Source organism: Homalodisca vitripennis, chromosome 1, assembly GCF_021130785.1.
Source record: "Homalodisca vitripennis isolate AUS2020 chromosome 1, UT_GWSS_2.1, whole genome shotgun sequence".
Taxonomy (NCBI): Eukaryota; Metazoa; Arthropoda; class Insecta; order Hemiptera; family Cicadellidae; genus Homalodisca; species Homalodisca vitripennis.
Genome location: NC_060207.1, coordinates 86,449,624 through 86,463,012, shown reverse-complemented (window position 1 = coordinate 86,463,012; position 13,389 = coordinate 86,449,624). Strand labels below are relative to the sequence as shown.

The 13,389-nt window shown below is 32.8% G+C and overlaps 1 protein-coding gene across 6 annotated transcripts in view; it reads right to left on the bottom strand.

Annotated features, from left to right (window-relative positions):
- The window catches only part of LOC124366009 (osmotic avoidance abnormal protein 3), a 43,706-nt gene extending 30,864 nt beyond the window's left edge, over positions 1-12,842 (bottom strand). For all 6 annotated transcript variants that reach the window (XM_046822204.1, XM_046822213.1, XM_046822222.1 and 3 more), the window contains exon 1: positions 12,678-12,842. The gene's annotated coding sequence lies outside the window, so the exon portion shown is untranslated. The remainder of the gene's footprint in view (positions 1-12,677) is intronic.
- Positions 12,843-13,389: the final 547 nt, after the last annotated feature.

Here is a 13,389-nt window from a genome sequence, read left to right as displayed (position 1 = left end):
TGGTGCAAAATCCATGATTTGTCATTCCACATTTCGGGTCGTTTTTTTCTTACTCTTTCACGTAGTTTATTAAGTACCTCAAGATAGTAATTTTGATTAATTGTTTGACCTTCAGGAATCCAGTGAAGGTACACAATCCCACGAATGTCGAAAAAAAAAAAACAATCATCATTGCTTTAAATTTTGACTTGCTCATTCTTGCTTTTTTGGCTCTCGGTGAAGTTGAGGTCTTCCAATGCATGGATTAGCGCTTCGTTTCCGGATCATAAGTAAAAAAACCACGATTCATCACATGTTATTATTCTTTCCAATAAATTTGGGAATGGCATTCAAAGTGTCAGTACAAACATTTTTACGAGCTGCTTGTTGATCAATCGTAAGAATTTTTTGTACTATTTTTGCACACACTTTTCGCATGTTCAAATTGTCATGTAAAATTTGCCGTACACATTCTTTATCAATGCCTACAGATTCAGCAACTGCACGAATGCTTAATCGTCGGTCAGACCGAATCAAATTAGCAACTTTTTCGACATTGTCTTCCGTTTTTGATGTTGAAGGACGACCTGGCCGCGAATCATCTTCCACGTCTTGTCAACCATCTTGAAAACGCTTAAACCATTCAAAAAACACGCGTCCGCGATAAACATTCACTGACATACACTTCTTTTAGTAAATTATAGGTTTCGGTAGCGGTTTTTCCAAGTTTAACGTGAAATTTAATAACAATTCGTTGCTCTATTATTACGCTAACCAGTTTTCCGGCAAAACAAAATAACAACACTCACATAAATGAAGGTTATGACACAACGATGTTGTTTACAGAAACGAGACTAACTGCATTCTGAAGAGGAAGTCTCAAACTACACAGCTGTTGGTCATTGTTGGATGGCGCATGCGCACTCGTTCCACTGCAGCGTCAGTCCCGTTATTTAATAGCCATACCTCGTATATCTCAGAAATGGGTGATCTTACAGGTCTGAGACGTATTTTATTCAATAAGCCCTAAACGCATCAGTTTCGCTTTACTTCCGTCCTAGAAAATCAGGCGAAATTCTTCGTTAGCCGTAACTGCTAGCAAAGCGTTTATATGTTTATATGAACTTTTTCATAATTTTGATGTGAGGAAACCACCTGAGGTTTCTGGTACTCTCTAATTCTCCTATAATGAGATGCTCAGAACTTAAGCTATATTGTAGTACTCTTGTACACAAATATCACATAATTTAAAAATGAATAGTTCTGTTTTAAAATATTACTATTGTCTAGTATATATATAAATTCCTAGAATAGAAAATGTCCTAGAAAACCAGTAGAGAGCATAATACTTTTTATTTGTAGTATTGAGTGACGCGTAAATTAAAAGAAACTAAGTGAATTAAACATTGACCAATCTATATCTCTAATTATAATAATATTCTTTTACGTAGCAAAATATATTTTACGTCAAAATATACTTTGACATAAAAATTTAAAACTACATACCGGTACTTTATTCCATAAAATCTAACAAATACATCTAAATGAAAGAATGTTGAAAGTAATTGATTATGTGAGAATGTGGACATTTCGCGATTCTGGTTAGGATTTAAGCAAAGTTCCTCTTGGAGGACTTTTAGAAATTTCTACCAATTACTAACAAGGAAAGAGAGTCTAGAGGTGAGGTTTTCTGGGAAAAGATGCTTTTCAATATAAGGTACCAAATTACGTGACTCATGGAATGGGTACTACATATTTGCATTCTGTCCTAGAGCAGTGAATCAGAGAAGAGAACAGTTTCTGTGAGTTATCAGCACTGGACTGGGAAGTAATAGCCTACTAGTTAGGGCTCAATTAGCCGTGCATTTCACAATTATAGATGATGTTCCATTTTTGGAAACTTAAACCAACGTAGAAAATCAGACAGAGCGCAGAGATGTGCTTTTCTTAGAATGGGCTCGACTTTCCACACTTGTCTTGTGCTAAGGAATTACTCACTATTTTAGGTTTCGGTATGACACCACAATTTATGAGTTTATGTTGAATATGTTCTTGAGCATCTGAACATGACACAGTGCACAAACTGAGATGTCTCTAAATAACCATATATTTAAAGAAATCTCCATAACTTCAAAGATTATGGGGTCGTTTCCCCCTTTAATTCAAGATTATACTAGGCGGTCCACCACGATGCTAGAAAACTGAATTACCATAATTAATAATGTTGAGACTTAATAATTTGAAATTAGTCGGGAATAAACTACATTTACATTTATTAATGGTAAGTTTTGGACGAGTTATTCATTGCCTACTATTTAACTAACTAACAATAAACCCAAGATATATGTTTTCTTTACAAAAAAACTTTATTTTGTTTCTATTAACACATAAACGTGTATTGAATGGGATTTTAAAGGTTGCTATTTACTGTTACTATTTACTCCAATATACTGTTTTACTATAGGAAGACTTTAAACCAATAGCATCTTGTTACATATCACAACTGTAAACTCCATGTGCTTCGGTTCTTGTCCATACAAAAATATGAAACTGGTGTCATTTTGAAGATTGCCAGTTGTACTATATTTTACATAGTGTTTACTAAGTGACTCATAAAAGTTTTAATACTTTATGTTCACAGTGAGTTATATAAACGTATTTTCGAAGATTAATCTTAATAGTAGATTAAGATCGTTTAACTACATAACGTTATCACTTTATAAATCATATAAACAGGTTGTTCCATGAAAATGCAATTTTCAATGCTCTCAATCAATAGTGCATAAATTGTATTATAACTCGTATTTATGTAGTATGGGTTTTCATAATTTTTTATTAAAATTTAAAAGTACACTGCATTGTGTAATGTGCTTATGGGCAACAAACCAAACTGGTTATTAACTTATGTAGGTTTATTAATGCTTTATGGTTTATTATACTTTCAGTCGTCCTGTTACAGGAAGAATGAGAGTATTCCTAACATCTAAACTAGCTAAAATTATTACAATGTAACATTTTATCCGTTACGTCAGGACCACCAATCCAGCTATCATATAAATTAACCTAATCTTAGTATTTTTAAATTGTTTAAAATACAATTTAAATTGTTAAGTGTGTTTATGCAGCCGAATTCTCTTGTCCTATTAGGAAATCCAATAGTAGGAACTGCACATTGTAGTTATCGTCACGCTATGCAAACATATGAGTTGATATTAGGCTATGATTATACAACGCCATTTCTATAGATACTCTACAAAATGCTGATGTCCTGTATTAGATAAATGGACAGTGCTTCAGCACGCAACTCTTCGTGTCCATTTCCCGTTCAATTAATCAATGTATGAAACACGGCAATATCATAACTGAGTTGCCAAGCGACGCTTGACCAGTCACTCGTTCGCCAAATACCAAGCGCCGCACACAACCTTCAACCCTCCCCCGACCCTGAACTGTAATTGCCTTCGCGAGGCACCATCAATCTTGCAACTCTACCATTGAACCTTTGCCACTCCCGGGGAGAGCCTACTACCTTCCTTCTTCCTGCAAGGAGCGTCAATCACAGTGGTCTATTTTAATCGGTCAATAAGTATTACATAGTTTCATCCTCCTCCTCCTTGCTAACACATGTTGGTGTAATTCAAAGACGAGTATGTCTTTGTTTATTAGTACAATACAGTGTTTAAACTATATTGCAGTTAATATTTTGTATTTTGAAGGTGCACTCGTATAATCAATAATTCTTTAGTTGTTTACGGTTTTATGTTTTTCAGTAGCGAAACATCTCATACAGTTAGACAACGGTTATTCGTGTACTATTTTGGTAATTTTATTTAAACAGAACATCCTAACGGTTAGTTAAATTAGATGAATTTTTGTTTATTATACCGTGGTAAAATGGAGAGGTTGAGCACTAAAATTGATACATATTCTAACTGATTACCATTCTAATAACTTAACACAGCAGTAAAACATACAAAACAAGTATGTTATGTAACCGTACGCTAAAAAATAAAATACTTATTAAATTTTTCCCTGATTAAAAGAAAGTGACATTATTACTAACAATTTTGTGTTTTATAATATAAATGGTACTCTCCAAAATGTTTTGGGCACCGCAACGCTTCAAGCGAGTGTTTCAGTTTTCTTTGCGTGTTTTAAGTCTCATTAATATAAGCGCCATATAACTGTAACAAGTATTTCACAATGCTTGTAATTTAAACTCCGCTTCTGGACTTCAAAGTTGACCAAGAGACATCATTCTGACACTTGACAATGTACCCCACTTTCATGTTTTTATAATTAAACATTTTACAGCGATTCATTTACCTGTCCTTAGTTATTAAAAGATAAGAAAAATGTTGTTTCTTTTCTAATTGTAACTATTCTTGATATTGCAACTGTTTTGACAGTTATAGTACAATGCTACCTATAGACATAAAAAATTATATTATCCCATTAACTAACCATTAATTGAAGAGAGCGAAATAAAAACATTTACGTTACCCGTGATTTTCACTCGGCTTAACACTAATCTGTTGCCGATGAAATGTTACATCAAATCTCTTACATATTCTACCAAGAAACTATGAAGGTTAAGTTGTTAAAATTATTCTTGTTTGGTGGCTTTTACTTTTATGGACGCAATCCCTTTTACTTTTATGGCTGCTCGACTACAAAAGTTAAACAAACAATTTTGTTACTGAAAACTCTGTCTGCCTGTGCCATAGTCTCGGTTATTTGCTTGTAGCATGGAGTCGGTTGTCTCCTTGAGCCATAGTCTCCATTGTTTATTTATGCCATAGTATGATTGTTCGTTTATATCATTGTATGATTGTTTGTTTTTGACATGGTAGGCTATAGGTTGTCTGGCTGTATTTGTTTTACGTTATTTGTTTCTGAAAGTTAACGTTTTTTTACATAACATTACAGTGTCATTGTTTCGAACCTTATCTGATTACTTACTCGCCAAAGAAAGAGCAAAATTGAAAATCTCTAAGAGCAGTACTTTTTGTGATTGGCCAAATAAATTATATTATATTACCAAACATAGTTGTTTCAATGTAGATTGTCATAATTTATAACCATAAATTTATTTTATAATCGTTGTTATCATATTCTTAGTCTTCAATATAACATAACATTCTTACATAATTTTATAACACATATCTCATAACAATCCACGTAGTCCACTTATAGCATATTAAAGGATCTAAACAATTCTTTAGCCGATTCCCTACATTAAAAGTAATAATAAATTACTTTAAACAAAATTTGCCGCCGAATAAAAGAATATTAAACAGAACTCAAACTTAACAAATTATGTAGACAATTATAATAGTAAACTAATGAATGTCATAAACAACAAACGTGCCATCGGCTGTTATGTAGAATATTTGTAAATTTCGACAAAGACAATAAAGAAGTACCTTAGTTATTTATTTTATACTCAGACGCAATTTTGTAAATATTGAAGAAAATAACACAATTATTTTTTTAATTTTCTCCTACCTATTCAAAGCTAAGTGTCCAATTTGGTATCTTTAGCTTTACTAAATTAATAATTTGTTAATAAACATACAAAATGGCGGCTAGCTGCTAAACAAAGTGTAAATTTGGAAAGAGTTATTCTTCATGTTTTGCTTAGAATCACACACAGAATTTGAAAATAGATAGCCAGCCCAACCTTTATCTTACAACCTTTATCATGGTATAAATTATTTATGTAGGTTAGTACTATATATCTTCACTGTAAGACAAACCGTTTTCGATGTAATGAGTATAAAACCTACGTAGGGATACACACAAAGGCATGAACTTCTCAAACTGTCCCAATATACTAATAATATTTATTACGATTAGTTTAATTCTCTAAAATTAAATGTATGTCTACTTCGCAGGCTACCGGCTCGCTGCTAAACAAATTGTAAATTTGGAAAGAGTTATTCTTCATGTTTTGCTTAGAATCACACACAGAATTTGAAAATAGATAGCCAGCCCAACCTTTATCTTACAACCTTTATCATGGTATAAATTATTTATGTAGGTTAGTACTATATATCTTCACTGTAAGACAAAACCGTTTTCGATGTAATGAGTATAAAACCTACGTAGGGATACACACAAAGGCATGAACTTCTCAAACTGTCCCAATATACTAATAATATTTACGATTAGTTTAATTCTCTAAAATTAAATGTATGTCTGTACACTCGATATTAGTTTTTCTCTGAGGTACGTATATCAGTAAACCTTATTTAGTATATGCTCTTGCTTCCGAATCCCTGTTCGGTTTATCAACCTATTTCCTTGGTTTAGTCTTGGTATTACATCAATATTTATACCCCTATTCATTTCGTATCCCTCATGCGTAAAAAACGAACGCGATGTACCCTCGACGGTATTCTGTCATGAAGATTGCACTTAATGCCTATGTATTGTTTTGTGATTCTGTTTGGTATAATGCTGGGTTCACTGCACTCGCTTGTTTCTTAAAATTGTATTCAAGGAACGAATGGTTAATTGAATCACGTTAGCGTAGGGTCCCACTGATTTTTGTTCCTTCGGTTATTGTAAATATGCCGTCCCACCACGTCAAAGGAAACCAATTTCGAGTACACTACCTGTACACATTCACAATTTTGTTAATTAACACAAAATCTGGAATTGTCTGGAATAAACTAATTGATTTGGAATAGTTATTGATACAATGCTATAATTTATTCTTAAACCTAAATAATATACGTGCCTAATTTCGTCCAAATCTATCCAATAGTATTTTTGGGTGTTAAATGATAAACATCCAAATATGCAGACATCATAACAAACATTCGCACTATAATATTAATAGAATTATAAAGAATAGTGCATTTTTGAAAACTGAACAATGTTTGACTTAAGTAGTTTGAGTGAGCGCGTGTCTCCTGAGGTGTACACTGTACAGTGCATGAATCAGGCCACCGATCGTCATTAAACATGTACAAAGTGATCAATAGCCTGCAGCATGATCATAGACTTGTCTGTGTCCGCGTATATCTAGGTAACAACACGTACAATACGCTCATAGCGATGTATTACATCGAGCAGCACAATAGTACCCTAGCAGTGAATTAGTGGAAGATAATCCAGAGATGGAGTTGTACGCTCATGCCTGTTAGTGGACATCTAAGAATAAAACATTACACAATCAATCAAATTTCCAGTTCACGCCGATTTGAAAATATCTCACAAAATTGAAATCTTTTAATATTTTGTTTTCACTGTGAAAAGCTTTTTTCTATTAACAGTTGTTAAACCAATAGAGGTAGGACCAGTTATGCACATCTACTGGTTAGGGAAGGTTGCAGAGCTACATTATGATTGGCTGAATCAATCTGACTAATCAGCCTTCAATATTTTTGTAATAGTCTGCAAGATTTTCTATTATATAACGGTGTCTTTTCTGTTAGTTATTTATCTTCTTAACTATTTCTAAGGGTTCTCTCATTATCCAAGTCTAGTTGGTCAAATTTATCGGTTAATTTTCGGCTAATCATGATAATGCTCAGCCTCTTGTACTCACAACTGGATGTGCATTGCTGATTTTGTCAATTTTGGTGTAAAATACGTTGTCTGAAGAAGCATTCCACAACATGCCTGATATGTTGAAGACAATAATCAGTTGTTCTTATCAGTTACTAGGTTGCCATGTTTATCACACCAAACAATGTTCATATGGTATAGTATGTGTTCACGTTCCTTCCAGTTGTTTATCAAAAGACTTGGATTATAAGCTTTCTAACAGCAGTATCCAGTTACAAATGTATGTTTTTCATAATAGAGTAATATTTCAAGATCTCTCTTCAACAAAATAAAACTTTCTATAGTTACTAATATTACAACTAAATACAGAAGCATTAACTTTTTCAAACTTTGTTTATTAGGAAAGATTTCGTAACTAGGTTCTTTTGTTTCAAATTTAACACAAAAATCAATCGTAACTGTTTAATTCTCCCAGCGAGAAGATGAAATCGAAGTTGACTGACAGCTAGTTTAATTTTACGAACGTTTTCTTCATTGTTGGATCAAGCCACTTTGTTAACAGTGCAAAAATCTGTTTTATAGTTCACATGGAGTAGAATTTTATGAATTAGGAGGAGGATGAAGTTATTCGGTGTTTTGAAAATAATATTTAGTACAAACGGTATTAGTACTATTTATAGTAATAGGCTACTCTTGGAAGAGCAGCAGTCGTAATCGCTATGCCAATTCTATAGTGGGATAATTCGCTCACTTGAATTCGCTTTTTATGCAGTTTTTGGTCTTAAATCTTTCCTTGACACTTTTATATTCTTAGGATAATGAGGATAGAGACAATTCTGATAGGGGGGAAACTCATACACATACCCATCCAGATATATACTCTTTTCATCACTCTGTACGGTAACGGACCACATTCCAATACTGATTTACCCTCTCCCAAACATTATTCTTTCCTTATGTAAACGTCTCCTTCCCTGTATAAATATCAGTGTGATTCAGTTATTTGTTTTGACAGTTCCAAGTTCAAACTCCTGATTTAATACCAAAATGAGATATAAAATAGCGTTGCATTTCCTTATGGGCTTATGTTATTAGTAGGCTATAAAATTTCAGATAATATTTTTAAAAGATTACGTGTGATTTTTTCATCGTGATGTAAATTATTGTTTGATACTTGTCTGGAAAGTTCTATTACGGGGATCGATAGCATTTCCCACGCTCGACTTCACAACGCGCGTAAATTAAATCCCACCCCGCAGTAGGTCACTTTCGAGACTAATAATAACATTTAATATTGCACAACAACCCATCCTCTAGCTAATTCTTACAGAAAAAATGCAAAATATTTGCTGGAATATGTAATAAACTACCAATTAATATCAAACGCTTTACAAACCATATTGTTTTAGGAATTCATTAAAATTTAATTTAATTTTAAACAAAAGTATTATAGAACCCAGAAATAGGGAACTAATTTCTTGTTGGAGGAGTTCGTCTTACTTATTATCATCTTCTAATAATTGTAATAGAGAACTTAAACTGTTACTTAAACTAATATTAGTAAAGCTATTGCCGAATGTGCTTTGAATTTAACAATATATTCAAGACTCAAATTATTAAAATAGGTTTTGTAAAGAAGAACTTAGTTGCTTATAAAAACGTTATATATTAAAAAATAATATAAAATAGTGACCAACGACTTAGGACCAATTCGAAATTCACTTGTCTTAAAAAAAACAACTAAATTCTTTATACACTATTGTATAATTATAAAATTTACCATATCATAGCTTTTCAGACGGAAACATATTACCTATTAAGTAATTTTTCTAATGATAAATTTTTAACTAACATGTTACAATAACATTTGTATTATTTAAAAAGTTGTATTCACGCCTGGAAATGTTGGAGATAAATTTAAAATTATTTTTTCATTTCAATAAATTTTAAGCTTTTTACGACCTCTATAACAATTTTATGAAGTTAATACGTTAGTTAAGAAAACAAAATATGTTAGAAGTTTGAATCTCAGTTTTCTCTGTATTATGATTGGTTATACAACAAAATATTGTCAAAATTCAAAATTCAAATATGTATCTTTTGTGTCTTTTAATTTTATCGATTGTGAAAATACGTAACAAATTCCCAGAAAAAACTGCATGCAGTTTAAGTTGCACCTAAAGTTAAACATCTCACAAAGTCTTACTACAAAAAGAGGAATAAAATGATTTAAGGCTCCATATAATTCTTAAAGGACAAACTCAAGGTCAGTTCATTACGACTCATCACCATAGGTAACGAAGAGTATTCAGTAGTGAAGTTGTAAAATTAATAGCCAACTCGTTAAATTACAGGTGTATAGCACAGAGTCAATTAGTATGATTGTCATTCACTCATTACCTATTCAAGTGCCAATTACCAGGACGCGGGTCGCGGGTAGGTATCGACTGTCGTAGTATTGTCTGGTCCGACAGACACCAACTGATACAACTCCCGAGTTTAGTGACTCTCCTGTATACATTAGGGGGGACTATCAGTAGGTTGACGATGTCCCACTTATGTTCTTTAGCCCTTTTTCCTTTGAGTGGCCCTTTTAAAACTCAAAAGCAGAGATCCTCGCTGCGGAAAGTCCTAAACAGATGTAGACTTCCGTAAATCTGTGTACAATTTGAAATGTAAGGAAACAAAAACAGGAATTTGCGAAAGTCATATAGGTTATGTTTACGAAGAATAAAGGTAAATATAGAATGTGAAAATTGGAAGGATTCCATTAAAGTTCAAAAGTAGGTATAACTGAATTTAAATTGTTGAGTGCTCGAGTGTTACCTGCGATACTACATCTTTTGTGGATCTAAGTAAAGAGAACGTAGAGTTTCCTATTCATAGTAATATATCAACTCAAAATTCTTTACTAATTCCATGAGTATTTGCTGAATTGACGTTAGAGGAAATATAAATATATCACTTATTCCAATATACTATTATGTGTGCGCAAGGTATTATGCGTAACCTATGATTCCTGCACTCTGTCAGAACCGGCAGTCATAGAATACAGCATTGCATACAATTATTGTTATTATTGATAGTTATATGCAATATATGAGGACCAATTAACTATTTTACTGCAATAATATTAATAGAGCAATAGGACAGTTTAAAGCAGCATGGTGGTGATTATAAATCACTTGTGAGGCAGTTTAAGCGTGTTTCGGATTTGAAAGATGCAACATAAATCTTATCCTTCCAATCTGTCTTCTTATAAATACAAATTAATTGCTAAATGTGATATAAAATGTGTTCCTAAGCGCTAATATTGAGAACGGATGTCCATCCAATTCGGCTAATTATTTTAGTAAATTATTGTTGAAATCTTTATCGGAATTTGGAAAAAATAACAATATTTATGTTCCATAATCCAAATCTAACTGACCCTAAACAGCTGTTAACATAGCTTTAATGCAAATAACAAAGTTAAAGATAATTTTTAACTTTTACTTCAGATAGAGCCAGTGACGAATTAAAAACATCTAATGAATTGCAAATACTATTATAAACGCTGTTATAAATCTCAATAAGCAAAGCTATGAATGTTTTCACATAAGATACTCCCAAGTGGTGGACTTCTTTGAAATTGTGATATGACATATTAACAGTGACTTAAAGAAAAAATAGAAATGCCTCAACGATCCATTCAGTCCCAGACTACAGTTCGGAAAAAAACAAAACTTCTACCTCATAAAAACCCTTATAAGCGATTATTTTAAAACGTTACATGAACTTAATAAGGATTTCCCCCTTATACAGAAAACAGATAGGCGTTATGAAGGATTTACCTCCAGACTGAACTAGGCTGTTCAGTCCTAAGTAGCCTATGTATGTATCGTATTTTCTTCATCAGGATAAAAATGTAAACTCAACCGTGGCACTTGAAATATCTTAGACCGTAAGTAGATACAAGGGCAGGAAGTAGACGCTTTCTGGCCGAAGTAGATTTCCGAGAGCTACATAAGTATATAGTTTTTTGATCGGGGCAATAAGGCACCCACTGAAACAACTGTGGATGACACAACGGCCGGACACCTTTTAACCTAAGTAGGCTTCTCAAACTTAAGTTTGTATAGATTTTTTTCTTTGTCGAGACAACGAGGCAAACTGAACTATAACACTGGAAATATCTTAGATTAGAATATGACAAGGGCAAAATGCCCCAAGCATTTTGAATTAAATGCTTTTTATTCGAAGTAAATTTCGAGACTTATGTATTTGTATTTTCTTGGTCGGGGTAATAAGGATTCAGCTATAGCGACGGAAATATAATTACTTCTAACCAGAAATGCTCCTATACTTGCAAAACATGATATCAGAATAAGGTTAAACTATGATTCTCTTCTTAACCATGATTATTAAAATAATATAAACCTGATGTATGCTTAATTACGTTTGAAAAATGTCATAGGACACCATTATATAACATTAAGCGATTTTCATAAGTAGTATAAGGATTTCGATTGTCAAATACATGTGCGAAATCGCGGGTACCAGCTTACAGTCTAATACAATTTGGATTTGGATTTTTCCTAAATAATTACCATTGCCTTGATGTTTGTATCATTAAATTAAACAAGTACTCCTATAAAAATTGATAAATGTTTACAATTATTTGATTTCTAACTGTATTTAAAACGTTGCATTAAACGGAACGGAATTTGTTTTTATTTCAACTCCTTCAAAACTGTTGAACGGAAAATAAGGGGCGAAAGCACAAGAGCCTATGGGCTTTCGCTGAGTTTTACTTAGTTCAAGAATATGTCTTCATCTATTCCAGGTACAATCTGGACATCAATTAATGTCATTTTTCTAAACATCATATATTTCATATAATTTTAATTGTTCTAAATTAAACTAAAATATATTAATTTTCTTTGGGCTTTACTAGAATCAAGATTTTGATGGAGCTCCTTATGTTAAGGAAAATACAGATTAATTACGTTTGAGCAGATCAATGACCTTATTAAGATTAATTAATGAATTAATTTGTTTTAAGATCTCTTAAAGTTCACAAATTAATAAATTAATGTTTCGACTCAGCACACCTAGATTGATAATACAATTTAGAGGGCCGAACTCCTGAAATTGGCGTTAAAATCAGGATATTGTCAAATTTTAAAGTGACTACTAACCTCCTGCCCAAACGATCTATAAGGCAGCGGCGTTATGTCCCATTGTTGAGTCGCCACGGAGACCGCACACACAGTGTCCGACCATAACACCGACTGTACGATACCGTTGTTGTTGCTGGATACCCCGGCGCAGCGGCTGGCATGCGCTACCTTACGCCGTACACACAGGACTGGGACTGGGGCAACACATTCAACAGCCATGCCTGCGCAGAAAGGCGTTGAAGGCAGTATCACAGGTTTTGATCCTAATAATAACCTTATTTGTAAAACTTTCAATCGGTAGAAAGTGAATTGCTGTAGATGCAACGAGAGACAAACTGCTCTTGCTTTGTTTATTATGAACGCAGAAAACATATTTGTGATGTATATGTTTTATTTTGTTAGCTAACATAATTCTGCTACCTTTAATTGTAATACAAAATCATCACTTCAAGCATATAAAAAACATTTTTAAAGTCGTATTTTAAAATATTTGTTAGTCTTGTAGATATGTGTTTTAAATAGGTATCATTAAAACAAAAGCTTTGCACATATTTCAATTATATTGATTCAAATCTTTGTTTTGTCAGAGTCATACAATTTGCTCAAAAAGGATATATTTATGATGTCCATATTAGTTGGTCTGGTAAACTAGACATTTATGTATTAAAAAATAACCTTTTGAGCTGACTTGTCTAATGAATGGTCTGATCTTAAAGGCGTTTATGAGTCA